General features: G+C 34.5%; 1 pseudogene across 1 annotated transcript; it reads left to right on the forward strand.

Moving 5' to 3' along the window:
- Positions 1-1,246: 1,246 nt before the first annotated feature.
- LOC307064907 (ATP-dependent RNA helicase DDX3X-like) lies at positions 1,247-16,528 on the forward strand (annotated as a pseudogene). The gene is made up of 3 exons: positions 1,247-1,376; positions 2,356-2,461; positions 14,990-16,528. The product of its transcript is annotated as an ATP-dependent RNA helicase DDX3X-like (transcript).
- Positions 16,529-17,518: the final 990 nt, after the last annotated feature.

Genomic DNA, 17,518 nt, shown 5'->3' on the forward strand with positions numbered 1-17,518 from the left:
ATGGAATATGACAGTGATGATTATGTGACTCAAATAGTAAATTAACCCTTGGTCTGTTATGTATATAACTTCCCAAAACTATTTTGGTGAACGAATTTCTTTATATTTTAAGGATTTTATTCCATACACTCTTCAGCACAAGGCAGATTATAAAACTCTAAAATTCATTTTGAATGGGAGTTATTTGTTCTACTGTCAAATATGGATGAAAATCAAATTTTACCCTTGAGTAAAGGAGACCCTATTGCTAAAATAATTTGCATTTTCTGAATATAAATATATAATTACTTATTCCCTTAGATTTAGCTATTCATATCAGTATTGATTCTTATTCTCTTTTTTCCTCCTCTTCCCCTTTCCCACTATAAATTTGATTGATTCCTTTGAAATAATGAAACCTCAAATAATTACAACATTACTTCTAAACAATGTACCTACATGTTGCATCTTTATGAAAATGAAAATAAGATGCATAATAAATAAATGATATTAAGAGATAAACACAGATCATCAAAGTAATAAATGCACATTTTAAGTAAGTTTTTTTTTTTTCTTAGAAATTTTAATGCTAGGATTAAGCTATAGCACTTTTTTCAAGTTTCAGGTAGATCTACTCTTTAAAGGTAGGCCATAATTTTCAGCATAGTTGTGTTCCAAGACTTGTTTATCACTACTTATGAGAAATCTGAAACATACTTTCCCTCTAAGGGTCTGTTAAAAGGAAAGCTTTAAAGCACAAGGTGACAAACATAAGGACATTAAAGAAATATATCTTTTGTACTTATGCCTACAACGTACACTAACATATCCCTGCTCTTAGCCAGATTAACATAAATCCTCATGCTGAAGGTCTATGTATTTAAATCCCTATTACCTTACATAATGTCAATGGAAACAAAAAAATACAAGGCATGCTAAAAGGAAAGAAAAAACCTTCTGAAAAAATAAAGCAACTACCAGAATCAGATATGACACATGTGGGAATTATCAGATGAGAGAATTAAAATTATTAAGGTTAGAACTCAAAAGCAAAAAGTAAACAACATGTGGCTTCCCTGGTGGCACAGTGGTTGAGAGTCCGCCTGACGATGCAGGGGACGTGGGTTCGTGCCCCGGGCCGGGAAGATCCCACATGCCACGAAGTGGCTGGGCCCGAGAGCCATGGCCGCAGAGCCTGTGCTCCACAACGGGAGAGGCCACAGCAGTGAGAGGCCCGCATACAGCAAAAAAAAAAAAAGTAAACAACATGACAGATTATGTCAATACTCTAACAGATGAAAATGCTAAGAAACTATCAATGGGAACTTTAGAAATTAGAAATATAGTAACAGAACTGAAAAACGCGTTGCATACATTCATTAATAGACTCTACATAGGTGAGGAAAGAATCAGTGAACTTGAAGATAGGTTAATAGAAATTTTCCAAACTGAAATACAAAGAGAAATATGAATTAAAATAAAATAAAAATAAGGAAAGAATATAACAGAACATACAAGAACTGTAGGATGATCATAATCATTAAAAAGTAAAACTTACACACAGTTGGAATATAAGAAAAGAGAAAATGTAGAAGAAACATTTTAAGTAATATGACCAGTTAGTAAATTAATAAATAAGTAATTACTAAATTAATGGCAGGCACTAAGCCATAAATTCAAGAATCTGAGAGTGCACCAAGAAAGATTTAATAAAAAGTAAAAAACAAAATAACTCACAACTAAGCATACCATATTCAAACTACAGGGGAAAAAAAGTGGGGAAAATATTGAAGGAAGATAAAGAAAAAAAGGACACTCATTTAGACAGAAATAAGAGTAAGAATTTCAGCAGACTTCTCATAAAAAACCATGCCAAAAAAGGAGTGTGGGTTGAAACGTTTGAAGTGTTAAAAGGAAAAAAACAACAACAACAACACCTAGAAATCTATATCCAATCTATATCCTGTGAAATTATCCTTCAAAGGTGAAGAAGAAATAAAGACTCAGAAAAAAAAAAATGAAAGAAGTCATTTCTAGCAGCTTTGCTCTGCAAGAAACATTAAAAGAAGTTCTTCAGGCAGGAAAGAATTAAAAAGAAGATAGAGGTCAGAAATTTGGAACTACATAAAGAAGAGGGTTGCCAAAGGTATAAATGAAAACAAAATAAATTATTTGTTTCTTGTTCTTTGTTGATATGAAAGACAACCGCTTGTTTAAAGCAATTTTGTTACTATGTATCAGGAATATATAACCTATGGATAATTGATATACATGACAGCAATGTCACAAGGTATGGGAAAGAGGAATTGAGGATAAATTCTTAAAGGTAATTGAAGAGGTTGGTTCCTGGTTATAAACCAATGTGTGTTTTTTCAGGCCTGACTATAGGCAATTATAAAGGCTTTACCTGTCATGTCTTACAGGCCAAAGCTGCGCTGCAGTCTCTGAAGAGAGTTGCGTCAAGGTCTGAGGCCCCTGGACAGTAAGCTCTTCACACATAAGCAGCCACAGCCTCTGTGCCTTCGTTCTGAGATCTCTTCATCTGAGGCCTTGGGCAGAAGTCCTCTTCAGCCTCCTCTGACGATGCCTCCTTAAGGGGGATAAAAGGGGATAAAATGGGGCAGGAAATCATGAAGACACTTTTCCCCATTCTGCCTCGGTACCCAGTACTTTTCCACTCCTGTCCACTCTCTCTAGCTCTCCCTGAACTTAGGATCCTTAAAAGTGCCAGACCCTTCTCTTCAGGATGTCAGCAGCCAGCCAACCCGCACATCTGCGCTGTTCCATCTGTCCCTTGACTGGTGCGCTGTACCACCAGGGAAACTGAAATGCAAGAGTTGGGTTACTTCGTTCTAGCCTCTTGCTTATTGCCCACTGGGGTAAATGATTAAAGACTAAACTCTTTCATTTGTTGGCTTGTTGCTTGAGTTGGCTCCTCTGACATCCAGCAGCTCAGTTCTCTCTAGCCCAACTCAGCCGAGCTCCTGACAGAAACCGCACCACACAGGAAGTTATAGTGAAATTTGATGGTACACATACATTATTTAAACACACATATTGTAAATTATAGGACATCCATTAAAATAGTTTTAAGAAAAACAGAAGGATAAATAACACACAAAAAGAAAATATAAAAATAGAATCAAATAAAAAGTTGGAGAATTTGAAACCTCTCTGTTATAAATTGATAGATTAAGCAGGTAGAAAATCAGGAAGGCCAGAGTTGACCTGAACAGATCTGTCAATGAACTTGAACAAATTCACTTTACAGAATTATCCATTCAACAACAAAAGAAAACACATCTTCTCAAGCATACATGAAAGATTTTACAGAATTAGACCACATTCAGGCCATAAAACAGAACTGGTCTGGGCAGGCTTGTAAGAAAGGTGGAGTGTTACCTCTGTTAGCCCTCAAACCACAGAAACCCAGTGGTCACATAGGAAACCTTCCCCACAATACCAGACCCATGCTGCAGGAACCCAAGCCAGTCCTCCTTTCCTGCTTTTTCAAACCATTTTTGGACCTGCTTGGGAGTCAACCCTGCTCTCCTTAGAAAGACTTAGTATGTGATTAATAAACATTTCTATACCTTCTTGGTGCATATGTGTTTTCATCTATACTCAAACCCTATGTATGTTTGTGTGTGTTTGTGTGATTTACACACATTTAGGGTAAGTGTAGAACAATGACCTGTAATAGGTAATCAAAAATACAATTATAAGGAATTTAACATTCAGTTTGGTTTAAAATAAACTACAATTAAATATTTTTGATTTTATTAAACATAAAAAAAATCTTTCCAAGATAGAAACAACTGTGATGTCCCTTTAGATACACTTAATTTAGCCAAGCTTGTAGATGGTTTAAGAATACACAATTCTTTCCAATTCATTTAATCTTTTCAGATACTATTGACTTGCTCATTCCACCTTGAGGCCATGTTTTTTTTCTATCCCCCACTGTTTCCAATATATATAAGAAAATCTGTCTGTGGATCTGAAAATCAAAATCTTTCTCACCCAACACAGATTCCTTTGAGAGCCTAATAGGAAAGCAATTGGAAAAAGAGACAGGTGTTCTTCTTTACTTTTCTCTCATCCTTCCTGTTTGATATCTTTCTCTCATGACTTGGATTTATTTTGGTCTTGATTTGTGATCACATGCTAATTTGCACAGCTCAATTCACCCAGATGGAAAATATAGCTACCTATGGGGGTAACAGCACGTTTTAGACATCACTTTTTTCAAGGTCTAATGGTTTATATATCCCCACGACTAACTTTCTTAAACAGCAGGCAGTCAGTATCTTCCCTGATTGACAAGTAGTAAAAGTGTTTTCTAAACTCTTTGTCTTAACATCTTGTACCCCTTATTGTATGTCCTAATAATTTCTAGTAATATCACTAGAGAACAAAAACACAAAAATCACTTTTTAGAGGAGAGTATATTTGGGCAGAAATTTGTAGAATGTATGGCACTTACGTATTCTGCACATCTCAGTTTCTGTGTGTAGTCTAATATTCATCTATCTTGTTGACACAAGGTTAGCTACTTTGGGAACTAGTTTTTGATTAATAACTTCAGGAAAGATAAAAATTTCCTTTTACATGAAATGAATGTGTTTATGAGCGAATCTAACACTACATTCATTCCCTCTCCCCCATGTTTGCAAGTAAATGCAAAAGAAAAATCAGTTTGTGACAAAAATCATTTAAACTTTAATTTAGGAGGAAGGGATATCCATTTAGGGGAAAGTATATTTTAATTTATTATTAGAGACAAATTTTGCAAGTTCTGTCAGCATAAGCATGTCTATATCCTTTCAATGAACTAGAATTCATTTATGGTGGGGAAAGCTGTACAATTTCACTCTGCAATCTCACTTACTTCAATGAAAGTACTTTAGCACCTTTACTCTCATCAGCCCCCACCTCATGTTATAACATCCCCACCTAGATCAAAAGCAGAAATAGAAGCATCAGAGTTACCCAGGGTCATCTGATTTTGTATTGGGAAATCACACTTTGAAATGTCTTTTGTATTTTATCTTTATTGTTAGTTGCTACCTTAACAGAAACTAGTATAAATGCAAATAAAAAATAGAAAATGTTATCTTCCTCATGTAGGTAGCTGAATGCATGTGCTGTCTTCTCCATTTTTCCATCATGTTTCAGACAATTACAAATTTTTTTCTCTGGGATCTTAGAAAAACATGATTTATTGCCAAATGCATTAACTGACAGGGGGTAGACCACAATGATATGATTATTTGATATTAGGCTTTCTTATTGTACTACCTTTAGGGCTTCATTTCTTACTCAGTAAGATCTTCATATTCATCGGAATATCTGGAGTAGGTTTTTATATAAAGTGAAGCTTCACAAGAAATATTAGCTGTTTTAAGTAATGGTCAATCATTTAATGATTAAAGAAACTTGATCAACTGTGAAACTATTTTCTCAAGATTTCACATTGAGAAAATGAAAAAACCTGGACTAGATAATAGTTTTGCTGATATGCACTATCCATGTTTTTTTCCTGTACATGTTACTTGGATCACTTTATCTGACACTGAGAATCTACATTCATATGGTATAGTATTTTACACACTGCAATTAAATGATAATTTTATTCTAATATCTTCCCCTATAGGTTGTACTATTACTAAAAGAAATAAAAAGAGATAACATGGCATTTATTTTAAAACCTTTAGTGCTTATCACATTATCACATTTCTCAAATGTCATTCAGTAAATCTTTGGTGATCTGAATGAAAGTGCTATATTAATGCTATTTATAGAATGCGGGTATTGAAATGAAATAATTTAATTAAATACCACATGTAATCAGAGTATATTAATCTGGAGTCTCACAAAATATGTTGCAATTTAAATCATGGCAATTCTGTTCCTCCCACTACTTAACATTTTGTTATTTTTATAACAATAATGTTACTCTAAAAAACAGTAACACATTCTCAAAGCCTCCATTCTAAAGGCAAAAATCTCACCATAATTACTTTTTTATTCTTGTATCAGAAGCAAAAAGAACATTCATTCTTTATTAAATTCTGTTCTATGGAGATCTATAGTGTATTGACTTAGAGGTTATCGTGTTTACAGTTCAGACATATAGGGAACAACCAGTGAATGACATCTCAGGTAAAATCCTGTTCATAAATAAAATGCTTAGGTAAAAGATTTCCCATAACTCAATTCCCAGCATCATATCCATTAAAAATTTAAACTTAGGGATATAGAAGTTTGCTTCAGTAGAGAGGGCATTGTTTATCTTTGAGCTGGGAGCTGAGAAAGCTGGTTATATTTTGGGCTAAACATTTGAGTTAAAGCAACTTTATTGGATGCAGTTCAACATGGTGGGCAGGACACAGTTTCCTGCGGACAGTAGGAAGTAGGATTTTGGACATATAGTCACAGCTTAAGACTTACCTCTAAAACTTTCTGTTTTTAATATCAATATATGTCAATCTCTTCAGATGTTTTAAAATGGAAATAATTATAAATGTATAAAACTATAATTTTGGAATATGTATTTAAATCCATATCTACATATTTTACTAAAGTGAATTTATTTACAATTGATTTTCAGTTGCTTTAATATGAAATCATAATAAATACACTTTTACCTTTTTAACTTTTACAGCATTATATTCATTTTTAAATTTGTGAGCATGTTATTACCTATTTTGTGTTGGCTATAGGATACAGAAAAAAATTCATATGCTTCAGAATTGGGTAAATACCAAAGAGCACTATTGCTGAATCATATGATAAGAGCGTGTTTACTTTTGTAAGAAACTGCCAAACTCTCTTCCAAAGTGTCTGTACCATTTTTCATTCCTATGAGCAATGAGTTCCTGTTTCTCCACATCCTCCCCAGCATTTGTTGTTGTCAGTGTTCCAGATTTTAGCCTTTTTAATAAGTGTTGTTTAATTTACATTTCCCTGATGACATATGATGTGGAGCATCTTTTCATATGCTTATTTGACATCTCTCTATCTTCTTAAGTGAGATGTCTGTTAAGGTCTTTGGGTCATTATCTTTGATTGTTTATGATTTGAAAATTGCATGCCTAATATATAGGTTTTTTGAGCATTTTTCATGCTTGATGTTCTCAGATCTTTCTGAATCTATGGTTTAGTATTTGTCATTATATTACAGAAATTATTGGTCATTTTTCTTTTAAATATCTATTCTTCCTCTCTTTTTCTGTCCTGACATTTCCATCATGCATATGTTATACATTTTATTATTGTCCCACAGTACTTGAATATTCTGTTCTATTTTTTTTAAGTCTTTATTCTCTTTGCTTTCCAGTTTGGGGGGTTTCTATTGAAATACCCTGAGCTCAGAGAGTCTTTCCTCGACCATGACCAGTCTACTAGTAAGCTCATCAAAGGCATTTCTCATTTCTATTATACTGAGTTTTATTTCTAACGTTTCTTTTTGGTTGATTCTTAGGATTTCCATCTCTCTGTTTACCTTGCCCATCTGTTCTTGTATGATGTCTATTTTTCCATGAAAGCCCTTAGCATATTAATCATAGTTGTCTTAAATTCTCCTTCTCATAATTCCACCACCCTTGCCATGTCTGGCTCTGTCTTGCTCTGCCCTTTCATGTTGTGTTTTTCACCTTTTGGTATACCATACAATTTTTCTTGATAGCCAGACAGGATGGACTGGATAAAGGAACTGCTGTAAATTGGCCTTCACTAATGTGGTGTTGAGGGCTCAGGGGAAACATTTTTAATCCTGTGATTAGGGCTCAGTATTTTAGTGAGCCTATGCCTGCCTCTGGACTGTGATATTCACAAGTGTTTAATTTTTTTTCTACTCCCCTTAGGTGGGAGAGGTTGGCTACAGTGGTCTTGAATTTTTTTTTCTCCTTCTCCCTGTCAGTTAGGATTTGATAACATGCCAGCAGGTTAGGCTCCACTGAACTAGTTTCTGCTGAGGGCAGCCTGTGCTAAGAACAGAGTGCTCTGATGTATTTCAAAATGATTCGTTTTCCCCAGCCTCTGCTTTTTGTAGGAGGGGATTTTCCTCTGGTATTTACAGTGGGGACCTGGTTGAGCTCCTGGAGGTAAATATCACGTTGTGCTTCACACAGCAGGACTCATTCCCCATGGAGTTTTACCTCTCAGAATTGTCCACACTGAACCTCCAGCAATTTGACAATTGCAGTTCTTGTTTTCCTATTTAGGCACTGGCTCTCATGCCAGTTTCTGCTCATGTCTCTGCTTTGGTTAAGTTGTTATTCTCTGTATTTTTTTGCCCATCTGATCTCTTTTGAGAGCAGTGATTTGCCTTCTGTCCTCACCTCTCTTGGGGATTCTAGAAGAATTGAAGAAGATTTTTCAGTCTTTCAGCTTTTACTTGTGTTCGGACAAAGTGGTGTCTTCTACACTTCTTACATGCAGAACTGGAAACCTCACAATTATTATTTATTTAGTAAATGTTCATTGAAATTTTACTCTGTGCCAGAAATCTACTAGAAGGGGATTCAACACAAGTAAGACAGACAAAATTTATTTATTTTCTAGATGTTTATGGTTTACTAATGGACAATAATAAAGACTTTTAATATTAACTCATCCAATTTTAGAGCTAAAAAAGGAAGCACAAATTGTTAAAGAGAGGCAAAACCTGATCTTGCTGTAGAAGAATACATTCTTTCTCTATGGCTGAAATTCTGGTACTTATATAATCTAACTGATCTCATAATAACCTTGCCATAAAAAATTTATTATAGTATACTAGATTAAGATACTGAAAAGAAAATCAAAGAAGTAGAACGACTTTCCTATAGGCAACCAAGTACAAGACAAATGATAATTCAAATCACCAAACTTTTAGCTGTTTTAAGTATAAATAGATGCTATTGTCTGAATGTTTATATGCCACAAAAATTCATCTGTTGAAGTCTTAACCCCCAAAGGTGATGGTATTAGACCCTTTGGGAGGTGCTTAAGTCATGATTATGGAACTCTGGTGAATGGAATTAGAGCCTTATAAAAGAGGTTGTGAAGAGATCCTGGAACATTTCTGCCATGTGAGGACACAAGAAAAGTCTCACTTGACATGCTGTCCCCCTGACCTCAGACTTCCAGCCTACATAATTGTGAGAAATAAATATTTATTTTGTATAAGCTACCTAGTCTGTGGTATTCTGTTATAGCACCTAATGGACTTATACAGTATATAACCTACATAAACTTCAGTAAATTGTCTTAATAGTATGGACTTTTTCAGGCTAGCATATAATTCATGAATACTGAGAATCTAAAACAATTATTTATCAATATTAAAGGAAAGTGAGTGCTTAACAGAAAGGTTAGAAAATAAATTTAAATCTTAATAAGTTTGCCACTGGCATTCAGACTTTCTGGCTGACATCAGACAAGTTATTAACATGTTAAAATTGTGAATTCACTAACTGTATAATAAATTAGGTATTAATACTGACTCCACTGTGTAGACAGTTTATGTGATTCAGCCAATACACTTCTGTTAAATGCTCAGAAGACAGAAAAAATCACATAAAGGTAGTAGAAATAGTCCTTAAATTATATTTTCTCATCAAGAATAGGGATTTTGTGGTGTATATGCTATAAGAATCTATTATAAAGTCACTAAATGGTCACCAGAGCTCACATGTCAAAGATTTTTATTTTGAAGACAAATTTATTATCATATCACTACTGGTTAAAAGAAGAAAGGAAGAGGAAGAAAGGAAAGAGAGAGGGAAAGAGGGAAGTAAGGAAGGAAGGAAGGAAGGAAGGAAAGAAGGAAGGAAGGAAGGAAGGAAGGAAAGAAGGAATTAAAGACCAAACAATGTGACAGCAGATTACCTCACTGTATAGAAATATAGAAATAAATGAAAATATTAACAAGGCACCCAAGTTAAGGGAGGTGTCTATGATGTAACAGACTTATAGTCAGAAAGTCCGGAGCTAGGGCTTCCCTGGTGGCGCAGTGGTTGAGAGTCTGCCTGCCGATGCAGGGGACACGGGTTCGTGCCCTGGTCCGGGAAGATCCCACATGCCGCAGAGCGGCTGGACCTGTGAGCCATGGCCGCTGAGCCTGTGCGTCCGGAGCCTGTGCTCCGCAATGGGGAGAGGCCGCAACAGTGAGAGGCCCGCGTATCACACACACACAAAAAATAAATAAAATAAAAAATAAAAAAAAAGAAAGTCTGGAGCTAAACCCTCATCTAGGATTTATTGTGTTTAACTTTGACCACCACTCTTTATTTCTCTAAATTTCAAATTCCTAATTTTAAATGTTGGATGATTATGCAGTCCATGGAACTGCTGTAAAGGTGAAAAAGAATGAGATATTTTGAAAAGCCATTGACATATTGTGTAGCACACAGTTGAGGCTCTACAAATGTTTGATTGTTTCTTAATCAATCAAGCAGTTAGTGACAGTCAAAGGAGATAGAAATTGAAAAAAATGAAAAGGATGACAAGAACATGGAGATATAGAAATGAAAAGAAAACTTAAAACCCTACATCACTTTATTTTTTATTTTTTTATTTATTTATCTTTTTCTTTGCAGTATGTGGGCCTCTCACTGCTGTGGCCTCTCCCATTATGGAGCACAGACTCTGGACCCACAGGCTCAGCGGCCATGGCTCACCGGTCCAGCCGCTCTGTGGCATGTGGGATCTTCCTGGACTGGGGCACGAACCCATGTCCCCTGCATTGGCAGGTGGACTCTCTACCACTGTGCCACCAGGGAAGCACCACTTTATTGTTTTTGACAACTAAACTCAATGAAACTAACTGAATATTATAGCTCAGAGTGGGAGTCAACTGATGGATGTGACTGTACCCTGGGTAAGATACTTCCTGGAATCACTTATGTTGAGGAGTTCTTCAGCATAGATGAATCTGTTATATCTTAATAATGTTAATATAATAATCATCATAATAACCATCATAATAATAATCTAAGTAACTGCAAAGTCATTTTCTAGGAAATCAGATAGTTTCCTTTTATTTATCTGTGGGAGGGAAAATTAAAGGGATTGAAAAATTATAATTAAAAAATATGGATCTAGTGGCATAGCTGTCAATCCTGGGGCTGTGAAGAAAAAAATTTTAACAGTTTGTCAATATGAAGATTTTTACAAGACTTCCTCACTGATCCACCTCCACCTCAGTGATAATATGGGGACGTGTTAATTATCCACTAGATTAGAAACGCAAGTATTTGTAGACATATATTGCCTCTGCTAATTTTTTTTTTTTTTTTTTTTTTTTACAGCTAGTATGGGAAATAGCTTAGCTTGTTTGGGGAATATTTATAATTTAAATAATAAAAGCTTGAGGACCTATAAATAAATTTCATCTTTCTCAGTTTAGGAGAACGAACTAGTCAATTCAAGAGACCAAGGGAACACTAATCTCTCTCAAATAAATCCCACACTATACAGCTTTGGGAATGTTTGCTATCCATTTAAATAACCATAAAGATGAATGTTTTGATATTTCACTTGGGGACTTAGGGTTCAGAATGTAAACTTAAGTTAAAGTATATATTGAAGGTTATCTCTTTTGAGCTTCTCTCTTAAAATTATATAAATGTAGTTTGTTAATCTACCAATTTCTTTAGTTACCAATTAGGGTACATTTTTTCTTATTCAAATATTTTGGTTATTTATTTTTAATCATGCTATATTGAAACATATATAAAATCAGAAAAAATAGTCTCTCTTGCATGTACCACCATATTTACTTCACTTTATTTTTTTAATTAATTGTTATTGAAGTATAGTTGGTTTACAATATTGTGTTAGTTTCTGCTGTACAGCAAAGTGAATCAGTTATACATATACATATAGCCACTCTTTTTTTAGATTCTATTCCCATTTGGGTCATTACAGAGTTTTAAATAGAGTTCCCTGTGCTATACAGTAGGTTCTTATTAGTTATCTGTTTTATATGTAGTAGTTTGTATATGTCAATCCCAATCTCCCAACTTATCTCTCCCCCCACTTTTCACCTTGGTAACCATAAGTTTGGTTACCAAGGGGAAACCGAACTGTGTCCTACATCTGTGACTCTATTTCTTTCTTGTAAATAGGTTCATTTGTACCATTTTTTAAGATTCCACATATAAACAATATCATATGATATTTGTCTTTGTCTGTCTGACTTACTTCACTCAGTATGACAATCTCTAGGTTCATCCATGTATGCTGCAAATGGCATTATTTCATTCTTTTTTATGGCTGAGTAATATTCCATTGTATATATGTACCACATCTTCTTTACCTATTCTCTGTCAATGGACATTTAAGTTGTTCAATGTCCTGGCTATTGTAAATAGTGCTGCAATGAATATTCGGGTGCATGTATCCTTTCAAATTATGGTTTTCTCCAGATTTATGCCTAGGAGTGGGATTGCTGGATCATATGGTAGCTCTATTTTCAGTTTTTTAAGGAACCTCCATACTGTTCTCCATAGTGGCTGTATCAATTTACATTCCCACCAAAAGTGTAGGAAGGTTGCCTTTTCTCCACACCCTGTCCAGCATTTATTTATTGCTTGTAGATTTTTTGATGATGACCATTTTTCTGACCAGTGTGCGGTGATACCACATTATAGTTTTGATTTGTATATCTCTAATAATTAGTGATATTGAGCATCTTTTCTTGTGCCTCTTGGCCATCTGTATGTCTTTGGAGAAATGATTTTTTAGATCTTCCACCCATTTTTTGATTGGGTTGTTTGTTTATTTGATATTGAGCTGCATGAGCTATTTGTATATTTTGGAGATTAATCTCTTGTCAGTTGCTTCATTCACGAATATTTTGTTCCATTTTGTGAGTTTTATTTTCATGGTTTCTATTGTTATTGAAAAGCTCTTAAGTTAATTAGGTCCCATTTGTTTATTTATTTTATTTTCATTACTCTCGGAGGTGGATCAAAACAGATCTTTCTGTGATTTATGTCAGAGAATATTCTGCCTATGTTTTCCTCAAAGAGTTTTATAGTATCCAGTCTTACATTTAGGTCTTTACTCCATTTTTAGTTTATTTTTGTGTCCACATGAAATTAGGACATACTCTAACATCATACGGATTATAACTTTAAAACTAGGGAAAAAGAAAAGAAGGAAAAGAAAGAAAGCAGGAGGTTGGGGGGAGAGGGAGAAAAAGAAGGAAGGACAGAAAGAGCTTCATGTATAGTACTAAAACTTGAGCTTCCTTGTCCCCTCCAGTTCTACTTCCTCAGAGGAATTCTATATGTTGAAATAGTGTATAACATTCCCATACTTAAACATTTTTACCATGAATATTTAAATTCCTGTCAAACACAAAATTTCTCAGCATATGTCTTATCTTCTCCTGGAGCCTTTTGTTGTAATTATTTCTGGGAAATTTCTGAATACCTGGGAAAGAGAAGAAATTCATGTTGTTATTCATTGGGTTTTGGTAGAGGTAGAAAATTTCACATAAGGTGGAGTTTGGGAAAACTGTTTACTCAGAATAAAAAGAAGAAATCTGATAGTTATTTTTCCAGTTAATCCAGAAGGCATGATCACTGTAAAGCAGAGATGGCTGCATTAAAGGAATAATAGTATCTATGTGAAACATCCATTTATTATGCATTAGTGTTAATTTAAAAGGACAGGTGATATCACGTACAGAATATTTCATTGACATAGGAATCAAGTATCTTGACTTATTCTCTCAAATCTCTCACTAGATAGCAAGCTTGACATCAACAAGTCAGTTAACTTCTTCATCCCCATTTCTTTATCTATAAGGTAAAGAAAGACTGGATATGTATTTTTATAAGTATTTTACAGCTTGAAAATCATATTATTCTAAAAATTATATGGTATTATACTTTATCAATTTTAAAGGAACAAAAAACACAAAGAAGTATTGATTATACTTCATCTGTGCAGAATCCAGGAAAGATCACTAATAAAATAATTTCTTTTGTATTGGACATTGGATTATCTGCATTGCATCTTGAGACCTGAAAAATTCTATTTATAGAATTAGGATTATGGATATCTATTAACCTGTTACATTTACACATTTTGTATTTTACTTGCAGTATTTAAAATGGGAGGGTGAAGAGTTTGCATTATACTTGTCAACATTTAACCTTGAATATGTCAAGAAGTATTAGCCAATAATTTGTTTCTTTGTATAATATACTCCCAAATCCACAGAGTTATAGTGATTCTAACTGCACATAATATTTGATATAAACTCATTTGTGGTCAAAAATGAAATTCAAAGCAATCTCTAAAATGATAGTTTTCACTTCGCACTATTACATTGTGGCATTGTGCTACTCACAAGCTATTACGTGAATTCACAGTTCTTTGCTTAGTACACAAAAACTTAACTCCTTTTCACAGAGAAAAGTATAGACCATTAAGTTACACTGTAACTCAGAATAGAATAAACAAGGAAAAAACAAATTATAAAATCTCAATCAGTCTTTATGGCTGAAATATATACAATAACATTTAACCTGGTATGATAGTCTGATTAGAGAAGTATTAATTAAACACATCTGAAAGGTGGTTTTTAAATAATTTAAAATTTATTTAGAAAACATATAAACCATTAAAATACACATTTATCAAATATTTTTCTTAGTCAAACTTATAATCATTGGGTGATAATGTTGTAAAGCTTTTTTCTTTGAATTGTAAATTGTTCAAAGATATTTCTTTAAAACATGGTTATATATCTAGAGACCTCAGTTTTGGGAAAAAAATATTTTCTATACGTGTTAGAGAGCCACAGTTTTCCAATGAGAGGCATTTACTGTTCATCAACCATACTCACTCAGCAGCAGAGGGAGATTCCAAGTTCTCTGTATTCTTCACGGATGGATCCTGTGTCAGTAACAAATGCCCTTGGGCTGGACCAGCAACATTAATTCTCCAGATAATCAGAGTCAAGGAAGGACAGCCGGCAAAGTGTGCTATATTCTTTTCATTCAAGGAACAAAGAAATTACTAAACAAGTCTATGATAAAGACAGTACAGTGTGGAGTTCTAGTAAAGATAAGGATACATGTAGTATTTTGAGCCTCATAATGATTCAAGAGGAAAGTCTAGTTTCTTCAATGATGGTGGACGTGACTAAAGGGAAGGTTTGATGATAAGAGAGTGACTATAACAACACTGGCTGCCATGGTGACAGATGTGGCTTTGGAAAATTTGAACATGGTAGAAACTGTCATTGGTGTGACAAATAGATAAAGATGTTAGGTCAAAACCATTTCCAAGTGACTGCTTGGAACAGGAACTCTTTTCTGAAGATAACACTGGGATTAACTTTGAGAAATATGACATTGCAATTGAGGCAAAAGGCAATAGCTGTCTCCCACACATTGAAAGTTTTATTGATGTTAAGATGGGAGAAACTATTATGGGAAACATCAAGCTTACTTCTTACACTCACTTGGCTCCACTGCAAACTTGTGCTATTCTTTTTATGAAAGAGAAAAGACACTTGACGTCTTGTACCCAAACAGCACCTGTAAAAATTACAGCATTTCTCTTGCCGATCTTGAGCCAGATTTATTCAGGTGGTCAAGGAGAGACTTTGAGCACCATGGAGGAAAACAGAAGGTAAAGGCAATATCCAATATCCAATCTCTTTGGTATTAGCATCAACAAGAGAGATTTGGCAGTACCAATCTGTGAGGAAGCCAGAAAATTTTCATACTGGCCTGGAGATAGTCCTTACATCATTTATGGTGATGCTGATATTGGTTAGCAGATTCGATACTTAGAATGTGGATGACACATATTACTTGCTCCTCCTGGAGGCCTGGTAGACATGATGGAAAGAGAAAATATTAGAGTTCTACAAATACTTGGTGTTGGATAAAGTGGATCTTATATTGATATGGGATTTGAACCTCAGATATATGGAATACTTGAACAAGATATTATGCCACCAAAGAGAGTTTATCATAACATGTTTAGTGCTCCTTTCCCTAAGGAAATACAGATACTTGCTCATGATTTCTTGGATGAATACATCTTTTTGGCTGCAGAAATATTGGCTCTACCTCTGAGAACCTCACATCAAAAGAGTAAGACAAATAGTTATTTCTGCTTAACCTTTTAAATGCAACAGGAAATAATTCATTGACCTTAGTGTTTGTGGAGACCAGAAAGGTGTGGATAGTCTGGAGGACATTTTACACCATGAAGGATATGCTTGTACCAGTATCCATGGAGAATGATCTTGGAGAAATGATGAAGAAGTCTTCACCAGTTCCTCTCAAGAAAAAGCCCAATCCTAGTGGCTAGAGCAGGAGCAGCAAGAGGACTTCACATTTCAAATGGCAAACAAGTTGTCAATTTTGACTTGCCAAATGGTATTGAAGAAAATGTACATTGCTTTGACTGCACAGGATGTATAGGAAACCTTGGCCTTGCCACATTGTTCTTTAACAAGAGGAACATAAATATGACCAAGGTTTTGTTGGATTTTCTTTTGGAAACTAAATAAGAAGTGCCATCTTAGTTTGAAAATAAGACATATCAACACCATTACAAGGGTAGCTGTCATGGACATTCTAAGGGTAGTAGATTCTGTGGAGGATTTGTGCCAGACGTTATCCACATAGTAGTTTTTTTAGCAATTCCAGCTTCAGTAGCAGCTGTACTGGCAGCAGCAGAGGTGATGGTAGCAGCTGCAGAGAGTTTGGTGGATGTGGCTATGGAAACTTCTATAACAGCGATGGATATAGAGGACATTTTAACTACTGGGGGATTGACTAGTGGGGCAACTAGCCTACTTTGTAGTAGATCATCCTGCCAAACAAGCTAATATGGAAGCCACATGTAATTTAGCCAGATTATACCTTGTATAGTCTCAAGAATTTGTAACAAATTACCAACTGTGATACTCCATTGATTCTTTTTTTCTTAAAGGGAACTCAATGTCACCAAAAGAGATGAAAGGAAAAATCAGTGGTCTTGTTCAGAAAATAGTTTGAAGACTTCCATTGCTGTAGTTTGGATTAACTCCCTTCCACCTGCCCCCAACCCAAATTGCATTTATAATTGTGTGACTGCAAATCATTTGTTTGTTAATGTAATATGCTTTTAACTTTAGACAATTTTTATTTTGATGTCCTATTGGCTCAGTAATGCTCAAGATATCAATTGTTTTGACAAAATAAATTTACTGAACTTTGGTAAATTTTTTTGTTGTAAATCTATACATTTTAAATTTAAGCACACATTTACACACAAAACTCTATTCATTACTTAAGTATTTAAAGAGTAGACTGACTTTATTATAGCAAATGTCTCTTTTAAGGATATTTGACTTCCCAAATATGTCATTATAGAGAATAGCAGATATATGTTTCCCAGATTAAAATATTGAGATAGTAATGCCATCCTTTCTCCCTAATATAAAAATGTGCTTTGCCTTATGATTGTAAGGAGATCTGATTCTAATGAAGAAAATGTCAGACATATGGGGCATACAGAAAATTACCAGAGA

Source organism: Hyperoodon ampullatus (genome assembly GCF_949752795.1).
Source record: "Hyperoodon ampullatus genome assembly, chromosome: 16".
In the NCBI taxonomy this organism is placed as follows: domain Eukaryota; kingdom Metazoa; phylum Chordata; class Mammalia; order Artiodactyla; family Ziphiidae; genus Hyperoodon; species Hyperoodon ampullatus.